Raw genomic sequence first — 14244 nt, 5'->3', positions numbered from 1 at the left:
TGCTAAAAGCGGTACCGCCAGACCTGGAGACCAGCTGAATGGACTCCAAAACGGCAAAAATCAAATGCCCAACTCTAGGGGAGCCGGAAAAAGAGATATTTTAGAAAAAAAGTGGAGTGTCCCCTCAATATGCTTTAAGACAACTTCAAATTCATCATTCAACACCATTGCTGAGTATTTTATGCATAAAATTTGAGTTTTCCAAAGACATCTCATTCCCGCGGTTTGAAATCACCTTGGTTTTACACACACCATCACATTTGAACTCAGGGTAAGAGTGTAATAGTCTAACTGGTTAATCTGTGCTAAAACAGTTAGTAAGCAAATGTGCAGTTCATGTATGCATTTTGAAACCAGACTTGGTAGTTATGTGTCTAAAAGGTCGCCGTGATTTCACCAAGTAAGATGTGATCCTGGATCAACATTATTTGTTGATCCTGGATCAACGTTTTAATCAAAGATACCCCAACCTACCCTTAACTCAAACCGTAACCATTTAAACCCTCAAATTAGTGTGAAATAATAGTTTGAGGAGTATTTCTTAAAAGCCCCTAACCAATCCTAAACCTAAATCTAACATCATGCACACTAATCTTAATCCTGCAATCTAATTGGTTAATGAAAATGTTGATCCAGGACCAACAATGGTGCTGATCCAGGATCACATCTTACTTGGTGAAATCACGTTCACCGTGTCTAAAACGACCAAAATTATAATCGATTCAAGCGTTCAAAAGGGTGGAGGCGGGGAAGAATTCACATATTTATATCTATGGTCCTAGCTGTGCGATTGAGTAGAGGCGGAGACTAATTTGCATATTCATAGCAATTCATTCACGTATACTAAATAGTTTCATTCAAGCTGTTTTAAAAGCAGGTAGAAATTACATAATATAAACTTTTTTACATAATATAAAATGATGCTCAAAGATGAGTTTTAAGTGATAAAATTATCGACTACAAAAAGACTTTAAATATCAACAGGTTTTTGGGAGTGTCAGGTTTTGGGTAAGGATGAACAAATGTGCCTGTAAAATCCAAGCTAAATTATATTAGATAACTAATTGAGATTAAGTTCGATTTCAATCATTATTTTCACATTGATTTGAATCTTTGACATGATCTTACTCAGTTAATATTAAAAATATCAAGTTATATTTTCACAAAATGTCTTTACATTAGCATATCACAAAAATGACTTTACTGTAGCTGGGTTTTCACAAGCTAGGTCACAAAATTCCTCACCTCAGTATAAAACAATCGCATTTATGAAATGTCCTTACTAACACCATACAGTTAAAACCGGCATGTGTTTGTGTGTGTGTAGGGATGTGATCAATCTTTGCTGAATGAGAAATGGCATTTGGGTTTGGCAGGTGTCTCATTGCAGTAGTACTAATAAAACAGTCCCATACATTTCTAGCCTAAGACACCATGCAAATACAATCAATACAGTCTGACAACTGACAGTGAATGTGTGTGTCACTGGTTTGTAGGATATATGGTAATATCACAGAAGGCAGGAAGGGGCGTGTTGGTTGACTTAGACTGTGTCATCGAGTCATTATTCACTGAACTCAGACACTCAAGCAAACGCACACATACTGTAAAAACACACACACATTGAAATAGGAGCCAGACGACAGGTGCAATATATTTGATTTTATCCTCTCTGGTGAGAGTGTGGCAGTTATCCTTGATGGCATTTTCATAATTAATTCCATTTACATTAAACTAAACATCGCCAACAAAATCAACACAGGTACTCACATCCTGGTAATCGAATCAGGCGCCAGTCTATGTGTGCTTTGCATCGTAACCTAATAAGGTGGCATTTTGATGGAGGACTCATTAATTTAAAATGATCTCTCCACACAAGCCAATGACGTCTAATTCAATGTTCATGTCATAATGTGATAGTCCTGAAAACTAAAGCTTTTGATGAGATGCTTTGTGAATATTGAGAGGGGTGAGTAACGTGTTCTGTGTTTTTTGTGGGATGTACAGGCCGATGTTTGGTATAGCTTTGGTATAGGAACGGATGAGAGGAGAGATTCATCCTGAAATGAGTGACAGAACAAAAAAGAAAGATAGATATTCAAGGATATTTTTACAGGCACAAGTTTCCCATTCCGTCAGCAAGCTGTGACACACGCAGACGTATGCATAAATTAAAATAACTCTTCTAAAAACCAAATCCAAAATAGAAGCACAAACTGGGTCTGGGTGATATAGCTAAAAATATATCACAATATGTTTTTCGACATTTTTGGGAATATTCAAAATATTCAGAAATTTATATATATATTTTTTAAAACATGTTAGTACATGAGTATACTTTTGTGAACATTTCTAAATATTGATGCAAATGATTCACTGATTCAGATTTTTGATATAAGTTATTGAAGTGGAGTTTTTACTGATTCATCAGAATAAACTGACTCAAGCAAACTGAATCCAATTATTCAATGGATTCATTTATGAACAGTCCTGACATGACCTGATTCATTGAAATGAATAAATTGATATTGCAAAAAAAAAATGTGTCATAATGCTCTCATACGAGGTAAGGGTCATGTCAAATGAGTTCAGGAAACTTACGGTCCTATCATACACACGCCGCAAGTGTTTTTGGCTTGTTGATGCAGTTATCAATTTTACGTCCTGTGCCATGTTATTTAAATAGGAAATGCATTTGTGCGAGGTGTGTTCAGGGGCATTGTAGCTGCGTTGCTATTTTGCGTTGCTTTAATTACACAAATAACCATTTCAAAGAATAAGACTAGGGCTGGGCGATTAATCGAAATCGAACCGCAATCGCGATGTGCAACGTTGCGATTAGCAAATCGCGAAAAGATGCGATATGATGCGATTTGAGAAATATGCATAGAGGCTTTGTGACAGTCTAACCAATTGAGCGAGCGCAAGTATGTTTGTGCTTTCTCCGTGAGAGGCACGTCAACCAAAACAGCGCTTTTCCTAAACTGACGAGGGGTTTCAATTTAAAGCATCCGCGCAGCCTGTGTCTCTCAATGCTTGTTAAATACTCGTGCCCGTTTCCCTATTGCAAGACTTTGCGCGTGCGTCTTCCACAACAGACAAGGTGTTTAAACTTGACGCACACGCGCAGCCCTGTGTCTCTATGCTTTTTAAATACTCCCGCCTGTCTCCGCAAGTCCGCATCGCAAGACTTTTCGGGCGCGTCTTCCACAACAGACAATGTGTTTAAACTTGACGCACACGCGCAGCCTGTGTCTCTATGCTTATTAAATACTCCCGCCTGTCTCCGCAAGTCCGCATCGCAAGACTTCACGCCCGCGTCTCTCAAAACGGATGATGTGTTTTACACACACACACGCCCAACAATGCTTACAAGCCTGGCTCCTTATTTAAAACAAACTAAAATACCATTTAACTGGGTTGCTAATGTCACTTGAATGAAATGACATGACATTGAACGCATTTGGATTTTATATTCATTTTAAAAATCCCAAATGTAGCTTTTTTATATTTTGATAGTTATGAAGTTGAGTATTACAGTTCTTTGTTTACAAAAACAAACAAACATGCATTCAAATCTTTTCAGTAAAACTCAGTCACCCATTTAAATATTTTAAATTGTTGTTAAAGTTGCAGTTATAATGAACCCACTTATTTAAATACTGTTACAGTGTTAGTCCAAGCTAAAGATCATTTTACATTTCATACAATAAGAAGTGTTAATTATATTCTTAATTTCTTTGTTTCCTTATTTTCACAAAAAAACAAAACAAAACAAACACATAAGAATACAGTTAAATCACCAGACCCATAAGCAATATCATTAAGATCTAACGATCTAAAGAGGCAGATGCACATTGCATCTGCTACAAAATTTAATCGCAAATCGAATCGCAATCGCAATTCTTGGCAGAAAAGGCGCAATTAGATTTTCTCCCTAACTCGCACAGCCCTAAATAAGACACAACGCAATTTTTTTTTAACATCAATCTGGTCGTCTCTTCATGTTCTTACAGTTGTTTTGCTTAAGAACTCTGCCATATAAATAGGAAATCTGCCATGGTGTGAGTGCAACTAGCTTTTAAAGTGGATGGGAGATGAGACTCTCATTGGTTTATTGCACGTTACGCCCAAAACACATCCGTTACTCATTAGGAGAATAGGAACAATGCTTTTAGACTGTGTGCCAGGAGCACAAACCATTTTTCTCGTCGTTAAATTAGCAAAAGTGGATTCGGACACGCCCTAAGTGCACTTGCGCCGTGTGCTTTAGACCACGCGCTCAGATGTTAAAATAGGGCCCTTAACAGCCAAAAAACAACATCTAATTTTGTGAAATTCAGAATGTTGCTTTATTTTCTTCTGCCAGCAAACATGTAAGAAAAGTTGGACAGAAAACACTGCCAGTGTCCTTTTGATTAAAATGCATCAAACTGAGCTAAATTATTTAATGGTTACATTTTAAACAGCTCTGTCTTAAATCGATTCCTTAGGTTTACTGAGCACACTTCAAAAGACTCCATATGAATCATTTATGCATTAATGAGCCAATGCAGCCGCTTCATAATGGCATCATAGTTCTAATGTTTCCCACCATCTGAGATTAAGTGTGTGCGCGGTCATAAGTGCAAAAATAATTTCTTTTTAAAACTTCTGAAATTATCCATTCACTTTCCTGTTATTTAGGCATGACTTTATCTTGGTTCATTCAAAGTAACACAAATAACATATTAAAATCAGATTGTAGGGTGTAAGTAGGCGTATGCTTAGCACTAGGCTTGGCCTACTTTTCTCATTTCTCTCTAATTAGGGGTCAAGCACCATAGGGTCAAACATGTAGGTCAGACAGAGCCAAAAATTTTTTTTTATTTCGACTGGTGTTGTTTTGCATGGTGCATTCACAGCCAACCATCATGTGTAATTGGGAACTGGTATAGGAGTAAAGGTACTGCACTTCTGAATTTTAAGTCACATCTCACACTGAAAATGTGTCAAAATGTCCAATGTGAAGATGTTAAAATCACTTTTATTAAAAAAGAGCAGCAAAAATGAGTCAAAATGTTCAATGCCAAGATGTTAAAATCACTTTCATTGAAAAAGAGCTGCAACATTATTCAAAATGTAAGAGCTCATGTGCAAAACCCTCTAAGTGTGTCTTACATGTTTCTTGTAAATGAGCATTTGCATTAGACTCTTAATGGATCCTGCCAATAAACTGGTATTTCTGAATGGCCTGAGACCAGGATTGTGCGAATTTGTAGAGAAAGTATTTGATGAATGTATAATACTGTACGTGTCAAAAGCATTCGGTTAAAATCATTATCTAATTTTTGGCAGAGGTGGTGTTTTTGCATCTGAGCTCCTCAATTCTTCTCTCATGTTTTACAGAAGAAAGTCAAATAAAAAAATATAAGGTTGAGAAAATCATAACAGAATATAATTTTTGGGCGAACCATCACTTTAATATTTTGGTTACTTTTCTGTTAAAAAAGATGAAGAAAGACTCTTTCTGTCAAGAGTATGACTGGCATCACATCTGGGCCTGATCCAGATGTGTGTTTGGATGCTAGTGGATCCACACACAACTCTCACAAGCTTCAGGTTCACATTTTTTTACACTTAGCCATTGTGTCATTGGTTGACCTTAAAATGCCTTTAATGAATTCAATGGGTAGAATCACTGAATTCATTAATCAGTCTTAAGCTAATAAGAAACCGCATACATGTACACTTCAATCCACCAACCTAGTAATCAGCCAAAGTAATCAGAGCGTACCGTGAATCGTGATACAGTTTCTTTAAGGGGAAAACAAGTTACTGACTTTTGCTGTACAGAAATTTAATCAGTGCTCTTAAGACGTAATGGAGAGATGTATAATTAATTCGCTCAATTCAGGTCTACAGTATGAATGGACAAATACAAAGACCTCATGCAATTGTCTTTAATATGGCTGAATACATTATGAATGCAACTTTTATGAAGATTTAATTGAACATGCATGCATAAACTGAAGCTTATTATTAAATAAGTAAATTAAAAGAATATTTGGGGGGTACTTTGTAAGAATGTTGCCTTAAGAACATTTGAACAGTTGTATGGTCCCGTATAGCTTAGTGGTAGGGCATTGCATTATCAGCGCACATTAAAAAATGTATACCTTGTAAGTCGCTGCCAAATGCGTAAATGTAAAGACAAAATAGAGAAATTAAATAATTTGCTAAAGTCAGAATTCTAAAAACTATATGACAAACTACTTAAATTACTTAAATGTTAAGTGTAGAGGTAGATACTGTATTACTATCTATCTATCCATATACACAGTATATATACAGTATATATATAGTGAGGAAAATAAGTATTTGAACACACTGCTATTTTGCAAGTCTCCCACTTAAAAATCACGAAGGGGTCTGAAATCGCCATCGTAGCTGCATGTTCACTGTGAGAGAGACATAATCTAAAAAAAAAAAAAAAAAACAGAAATCACAATATATGATTTTCTAACCGTTTATTTGTATGATACAGCTGCAAATAAGTATTTGTATACCTGTCTTAATTCTGACCCTCAAAGACCTGTTAGTCTGCCTTTAAAATGTCCACCTCCACTCCATTTATTATCCTAAATTAGATCCACCTGTCTCAGGTCGTTAGCTGCATAAAGACACCTGTCCACCACACACAATCAGTAAGACTCCAAATACTATGGTCAAGACCAAAGAGCTGTCCAAAGACAATAGAGACAAAATTCCACACCTTCACAAGGCTGGAAAGGGCTACAGGAAATTGCCAAGCAGCTTGGTGAAAAAAGATCCACTGTTGGAGCAACATTAGAAAATGGAAGAAGCTAAACATGACTGTCAATCTCCCTCGGACTGGGGCTCCATGCAAGATCTCACCTCGTGGGGTCTTAATGATCAAAAGGTGAAAAATCAGTCCAAAACTACACGGGAGGAGCTGGTCAATGACCTGAAAAGAGCTGGGACCACAGTTTCCAAGGTTACTGTTGGTAATACACTAAGACGTCATGGTTTGAAATCATGCATGGCACAAAAGGTTCCCCTGCTTAAACCAGCACATGTCCAGGCCCGTCTTAAGTTTGCCAATGATCATTTGGATGATCCAGAGGAGTCATGGGAGAAAGTCATGTGGTCAGATGAGACCAAAATAAAACTTTTTGCTTGATTTCTCAGTGACAGGCCAGAAACCTGACTGATCTAGAGAAGATCTGTGTGGAGGAGTGGGCCAAAATCCCTCCTACAGTGTGTGCAAACCTGGTGAAAAACTACAGGAAACCTTTGACCTCTGTTATTGCAAACTAAGGCTTCTGTACCAAATATTAACATTGACTTTCTCAGGTGTTCAAATACTTATTTGCAGCTGTATCATACAAATAAATAGTTAAAAAATCATACATTGTGATTTCTGGATTTTTTTAGATTATGTCTCTGACAGTGTACATGCACCTACGATGACAATTTCAGAACGCTCCATGATTTCTTCTACACATTTGTGTTGCCTGAATCTGCTTTTTTGACTCAAAGAGCCTTGCAGTTTTTGAATCACCAAGGATATATTCTTTACTGTTCTACTGAAGTTAAAGTCAGCATATTTTCATTTTACGCTGAACTATCCCTTCAAAAAACAAAACAATGAAACGACAGCTTGCATCAATTGCAGAAAAAGGTAATTCCCCTCACTTCCCCATAACTTCAAATGTCCAAATATAATCATAAAAGCAAGTTTGCAGTGATTGGAATGCAGACAGGGATTGATATCCAGAGTTAATCAGATTGACTGGTTTTATTAGACTGCAGAGTGAGCAAATTATAGTTAAACATTACAACCACAGCTGTGCTTCATTTCATTATGTACAAGCCTCTGGTGAGGGATAAGAAACACAAATCCAGAAGAAGATAAGCATATGTTTATCATTCATCCGTTACATCTTTTTCTTAAAACCTTTTTCCTTCAAGCTCTCGTTTCTCTTTTGGGCAATCTCACTTATCCTTCTGTAAAAAAACACCTTCCACTTTTCATCTGAATGTTCCAGTTTTTTCTCTGCTCTTCTTGTGTGTCTCTGCTGACATTGAGGGCCGATCAGGGAGAAGATAGAATGACAGAGATGCATGTTAATGACCTGAAAGCACCGATCGATTCCTCACAGGGGAGAGATAGAGAGAGAGAGAGAAAAAGAGAGCAAGAGAGAAAGTGGTCGAGAAAAGGAGGGGACCTGTTGAAATGCTGACAAATAGCTGAAGACATCTGGGCAGTCAAGAAGATGAACCTATCCCCAGAGAGAGAAAGAGAGAGAGACAGCAAGAAAGAGATAGCAAGAGAGTTTGCTGCATGTTTCTTAAATACTAAACAGACATACTAACAATATCTAGTATAGAATTATGGACCTATCTGTCTCTAACCTGGTTGAGTGTGACACTAGCAACAACAAGATCGGGGGTTTGATTCCCAACAACCACACAAACTTATAAAACGTACCCTGATGTCACTTTGGATTAAGCTATCTAATTGCCTTCCTACTGTGGTTCCAAGTAGGCAAACCTTAAAATATGCATGAACATCACTGAATTTGACTATAGTATATTATTCTCTGCACTACAAAATATTACACCTAGGGCCAGTTTTCCTCAAGGTGACCTAGCACAGTAGCTACAGGTACTATATACAGTACTTCCTACCATTAACCACGTTCCACATTGTGTTTGATAACCAAAAAAGAGTCCCCAAAACTATCCATCTGGCTTATCTCAGTTAACAAATCTGTGTTTAGTAATGTCCGTATAAATCCATAAAGCTCAACACAGTCTGTTCCAGATCAAATCTACGTATCAAACATAAGAGTCTTCATGTCAGTTCATGTTTGTGCATGTGTTTGCATGCACCGGAGAACCAGGAAAGGCTCCGCATGTAATATTTATTGGACATTAAATCATTGCTCATTCCTGAGGCCATGAAGAAAGCGAGCATGCGCATATATGCCCACTAATCTACCTCAGTGAAACCTTATACTAAGCGTATAGAGGACTGAAAAATTTAGAATAAATGTATTTGTGTTTATGCAGTTACTTTATTTTTTGGAAAACCTGTCAATCCCAATGACATGCACAAGTGTATTCATACACAACATGGTAAATCCTGAGTGACAGTGATGACATGAGGGGCAAAGGATTACAGGAAAAAGGCCACAGTAGCCATTTGGATGATGTGGGTGTGAGTGTATTAGTGGTATTGGACAACAAATGGAAAGGCTAATAACTAATAACTGTACCATGGGACAAAAACTGTCTCAAGGGGGCATGCAGGGGATAAGAAAACCTAATCTTTCATTGAGCTATAGTATACTCAGAAGGACTTTCGACTTTCCACTTAATTTGTGCACTAGTATAGTAAGTATATTGATTGATTATTAAGTATTGTATTGTATAATGTATATAATGTATAAACAGGACTGTGATTGTTATAAGAAATTAATGTCTTTTAGAGATTCTATCTACACTCACCTAAAGGATTATTAGGAACACCATACTAATACTGTGTTTGACCCCCTTTCACCTTCAGAACTGCCTTAATTCTATGTGGCATTGATTCAACAAGGTGCTGAAAGCATTCTTTAGAAATGTTGGCCCATATTAATAGGAGAGCATCTTGCAGTTGATGGAGATTTGTGGGATGAACATTCAGTGCACGAAGGCTCCCGTTCCACCACATCCCAAAGATGCTCTATTGGGTTGAGATCTGGTGACTGTGGGGGCCATTTTAGTACAGTGAACTCATTGTCATGTTCAAGAAACCAATTTCAAATGATTCGAGCTTTGTGACATGTTGCATTATTCTGCTGGAAGTAGCCATCAGAGGATGGGTACATGGTCAGAAACAATGCTCAGGTAGGCCGTGGCATTTAAACGATGCCCAATTGGCACTAAGGGGCCTAAAGTGTGCCAAGAAAACATCCATCACACCATTACACCACCAGCCTGCACAGTGGTAAGAAAGCATGATGGATCCATGTTCTCATTCTGTTTACGCCAAATTCTGACTCTACCATCTGAATGTCTCAACAGAAATTGAGACCCATCAGACCAGGCAACATTTTTCCAGTCTTCAACTGTCCAATTTTGGTGAGCTCGTGCAAATTGTAGACTCTTTTTCCTATTTGTAGTGGAGATGAGTGGTACCCGGTGGGGTCATCTGCTGTAGTAGCCCATCTGCCTCAAGGTTGTGCGTGTTATGGCTTCAGAAATGCTTTGCTGCATACCTCGGTTCTAATGAGTGGTTATTTCAGTCAAAGTTGCTCTTCTATCAGCTTGAATCAGTCGGCCCATTCTCCTCTGACCTCTAGCATCAACAAGGAATTTTCACCCGACTGCCGCATACTGGATGTTTTACCCTTTTCACACCATTCTTTGTAAACCCTAGAAATGGTTGTGCGTGAAAATCCCAGTAACTGAGCAAATACTCAGACTGGCCCGTCTGGCAACAACAACCATGCCACCCTCAAAATTGCTTAAATCACTTTTCTTTCCCATTCTAACAATCAGTTTGGAGTTCAGAAGACTGTCTTGACCAGGACCACACCCCTAAATGCATTGAAGCAACTGCCATGTGATTGGTTGATTAGATAATTGCATTAATGAGAAATTGATCAGGTGCTCCTAATAATCCTTTAGGTTAGTGTATTTGTTTAGTCTGTAATATTGTTTTTGTAAGCTGTGGAGAGTAGTTGCACCAAGCATTTCCCTGCCTGTCATACTGGCTGTGTATGTGACCAATATAACTTGAAACCCACCTAGTGCTGAGAAAATTATTATACACATGACATCATTTGGTTTGTAGGCTAGATAAGAAATCAACTATTAAAATATTTCTTTATAAGTTCTGTGTTTTAGTCTAGTGTTACAGTATGGTTTCGCAGGACAGCCAGTGTTCAAATCCATCCTGATCTCATTAGGATTCGTACATTTCTTAAAAGATTTCTAATTTGTATGAAATCATATGAAGTTAACCGTGCAAAAACTGGTGTATAAGTAGTAAGTAGCTGGTGTATATTTGCCAGAGTATTTCCTGTGTTTTTTACAACAACGAAACATTTTGTGAACGGGTTTTTATAGTCCAGTGATTTCTAACAAAGAGTTTAACAGGATTTTTTACTACCTGGATGTTTTACACATCATGAATTTACATAGACAGATATAATCTTGAATCAAACTGTTCTTCCTCTGAAATGTCTTTACTTGTTTGATGACATCACTCAGGCCTATAAAGGCTATTGAATAATATTAACCAACAATCAAATAGCTATTTGGGCACTGTCACCCATTGCTGTCATTTTTGGGATGAAATGCCCACTTATAACCATCCAATCAATTTAAAAACATTTATTCTTGTTGAATATTTTATTTTACATACAAATTAAAGAAGTAACATAGATGGCAAAGTGCAATTCTCACTGACTTCAAGTAAACTTTTCACCAGAAGTCAAAGATCAATAGATACATCAGAAAACACTCCAGCTTACCCTTCCGAGAAAACACCAGCCATGCATTATGTGTTACCATCTGCCTGTGTGCTTTCCATGGCACAAGAGCATCACAGCAACACGACACACCCACCCTTATTTTACATAAACAATTCAAACATTGTGCAAGATCTGGATCAGATGGGACATGAGCCTACATAGATGGATTTTTGAAAAAGTTTGAAAATATTGGATTCAAGCTATACATTTTACCAGTTTGTTTGATCCCTGGGATTCAAACCCAAAACCTCTGAACTGCTAATGTAATGCTTCATCAGTTACAGAAATATTTTTAATGGTGGGGTGCATGATCTCTGAAAGCCAATGTTGACATTTGAAATCACCTAAACAAACAAGCCCCTACCCTAATAGAATCTGGACCTTCTTTTGATAGACCCGCCCCACACTTACGCAACCCCTGCAATGATGTTGGTTAGTAGACACGCCCCTTACTGCTGATTGGCTACAAGTGTGTTTAGATCCTCTGCCTGATTCTCTTTTCCAAAGTGTTTTCAGAAAGCATGCACCCCGCCTTTAATATTGGACAGTATAAAGTATTTAGAAAAAAAACAGCAAATATGGAAGAACTAAAGGACAAAATTAAAAAGAAAATACTAGCCAAACCTATTGTTGTCACAGAAACAATCCATGTCTGACCATCTTTCTATTTTCCCCATCCCACCCTTCTCTCTTGTGCTCTCTCTCTTTCTCTCTCTGTATTTACTCCATGTGTATTTTATCAGATGTTCATTTGATTTATCCGATTTTTTGTACAGTATATAAGATCACAAATTTGGCTTGGTCGCTGGGAGATTGCTGATATTAGGTTTAGGCTTAATGTATAATAACTTGCAAATGTCACTTAAAGGTCCACTGTGTAATTTTTTTTAAAGTTCTCGTGACAGAAATGCAATATAATATACTGTACATAACTATATTATCAGTGTATAAAGACCTTACAAATTGAACTTTATTATTTTTATTACCTTAGAACAGGGGTCACCAACGTGGTCAGAGTCTGTGAGCAAAGCACATTCTATTAATAGTCTCAACTGTATTATTTATTCATTACATATTTTTTTATATTAGCTTGGCTTGTAATACTATAACAAATAAACAAGTCAAATAAAATAAAATAAACAAGTAAAACAAAAAGTTTTAAGTAGACTATATCAAAAAGTAGCCCTCCAGATTGTATTCTTCTGTATTGTATTTATCCATTGTGGTAGCCCTTGCTCATAAGGTTGGAGACCCCTGCCTTAGAATGAGCCATTTTTTATTAACATACACCGCAAGTGACACCCCTTACATGGAATTTGCCATTTCGCACCGCATGCATGTTTCTACAGTAGCCCTAAACAGACAAACTGTTCTATAGACACGTTTTGCAACTACACTTTCACAGATGATGACGTGTTTGTCCTGTGGCGGCTACCGTAGCCTCACTATGCGTTTCGAAAGAGAGGGGTGAGCTGTGGACTGAGCCATTGGTTGCAATTCACAGTCTCATTGCTAGATACCGCTAGAAATCTACACACTGGTCCTTTAATATAATGGTCTAACTTACAATCGTAATGCAAAACATACATTTTATCTATATTTAATGGCATGATTGCAAAATTTGCCATTTACATTATAGCTAAGATTTACACTAAATAAAAATTTGATATGCACATTTTCCTTATAGCACCACTCATACAACGGTTTTACTAAAACAATCAGTTACTGTCTTACAAACAATGCTTTTTACAGTAAGCATCACTAATATCCACCTCATGAAAATCTGATATGCATTTGCTTAGCAGCACTATAAAACTTGGCCGTTTCTCAATACCAAGTACGCCAAGTTCGGACTTACGTCCTTCGTAGTTCGGACTTGCAAGTTCAGACTCGAAAGAACGAACTCCCGAAGACGGGAGGATGCGAGCCCGGTTATATTGCAAATGGAACTGCAGAGTGCTTGAGGTTGTCATTCAGTCTAACCAATACGTGCAATCCTGGCTATTCTTATTTTAATGTATTTTTAACTAAATATATTGAATGCAAAAACCCTAATATGTGGTTAAGGCAACACGTGAATACGCTGATTAGCTTTAATGTATTTTTTACAAAATAATTTATTATAATAAAATGTTTTATTATAAAACCATTTATTTTAATACTACTAAACGATTGTACAACATGAAATAAACACAAGAAAAGCGCTGTCGCTGACAACCCGCTGATTCAACGGAACTCACGTATCCAAAATGAAATTTTAATATAGGCATTATCGTTACTAACTGACCACATATTTGAAGTTAATTCATCTATATTCTCGACTAAACAGCTCATAAAACTACATTTATGACACAGAAAGAGTAATATTTCAGATATTATGTAAGCTTTAAGCTTCATTGCTGTTGACGCGAAATGCATTCTGGGAAACTTGGCTGTCAGAAGTCTGCACTAGTCACCTCCTGGTGCATCCTCCATAAAATGGGTGGATCAAGAACACATCGGGGGCTTGATGCGAACTTTGATTTGACACACTACTTGCGCCGCGACTGATGACGTTTTACAAGTCCACAAGTACAGACAAGAACGCATATTGAGAAACGGCCTTTATCTTTCAATTACAATGTTACAGACAACTTTTTTACAGTTAGTACGACTAGGCATTTTATGAAAAAATTGGGCTTGTTAACAGTCCAATTGTTTTCGAAACTGGTAC

General features: G+C 37.3%; 1 protein-coding gene across 2 annotated transcripts in view; it reads right to left on the bottom strand.

Annotated features, from left to right (window-relative positions):
- The window catches only part of ndst3 (N-deacetylase/N-sulfotransferase (heparan glucosaminyl) 3), an 84548-nt gene that overhangs the window by 53222 nt on the left and 17082 nt on the right, over positions 1-14244 (bottom strand). The gene's annotated exons all lie outside the window — the stretch shown is intronic.

The sequence above is a fragment of the Misgurnus anguillicaudatus genome, chromosome 3 (genome assembly GCF_027580225.2).
Source record: "Misgurnus anguillicaudatus chromosome 3, ASM2758022v2, whole genome shotgun sequence".
In the NCBI taxonomy this organism is placed as follows: domain Eukaryota; kingdom Metazoa; phylum Chordata; class Actinopteri; order Cypriniformes; family Cobitidae; genus Misgurnus; species Misgurnus anguillicaudatus.
Note: the sequence above shows the minus strand (reverse complement) of the source record. Positions and strands in the feature narration are given on the sequence as shown.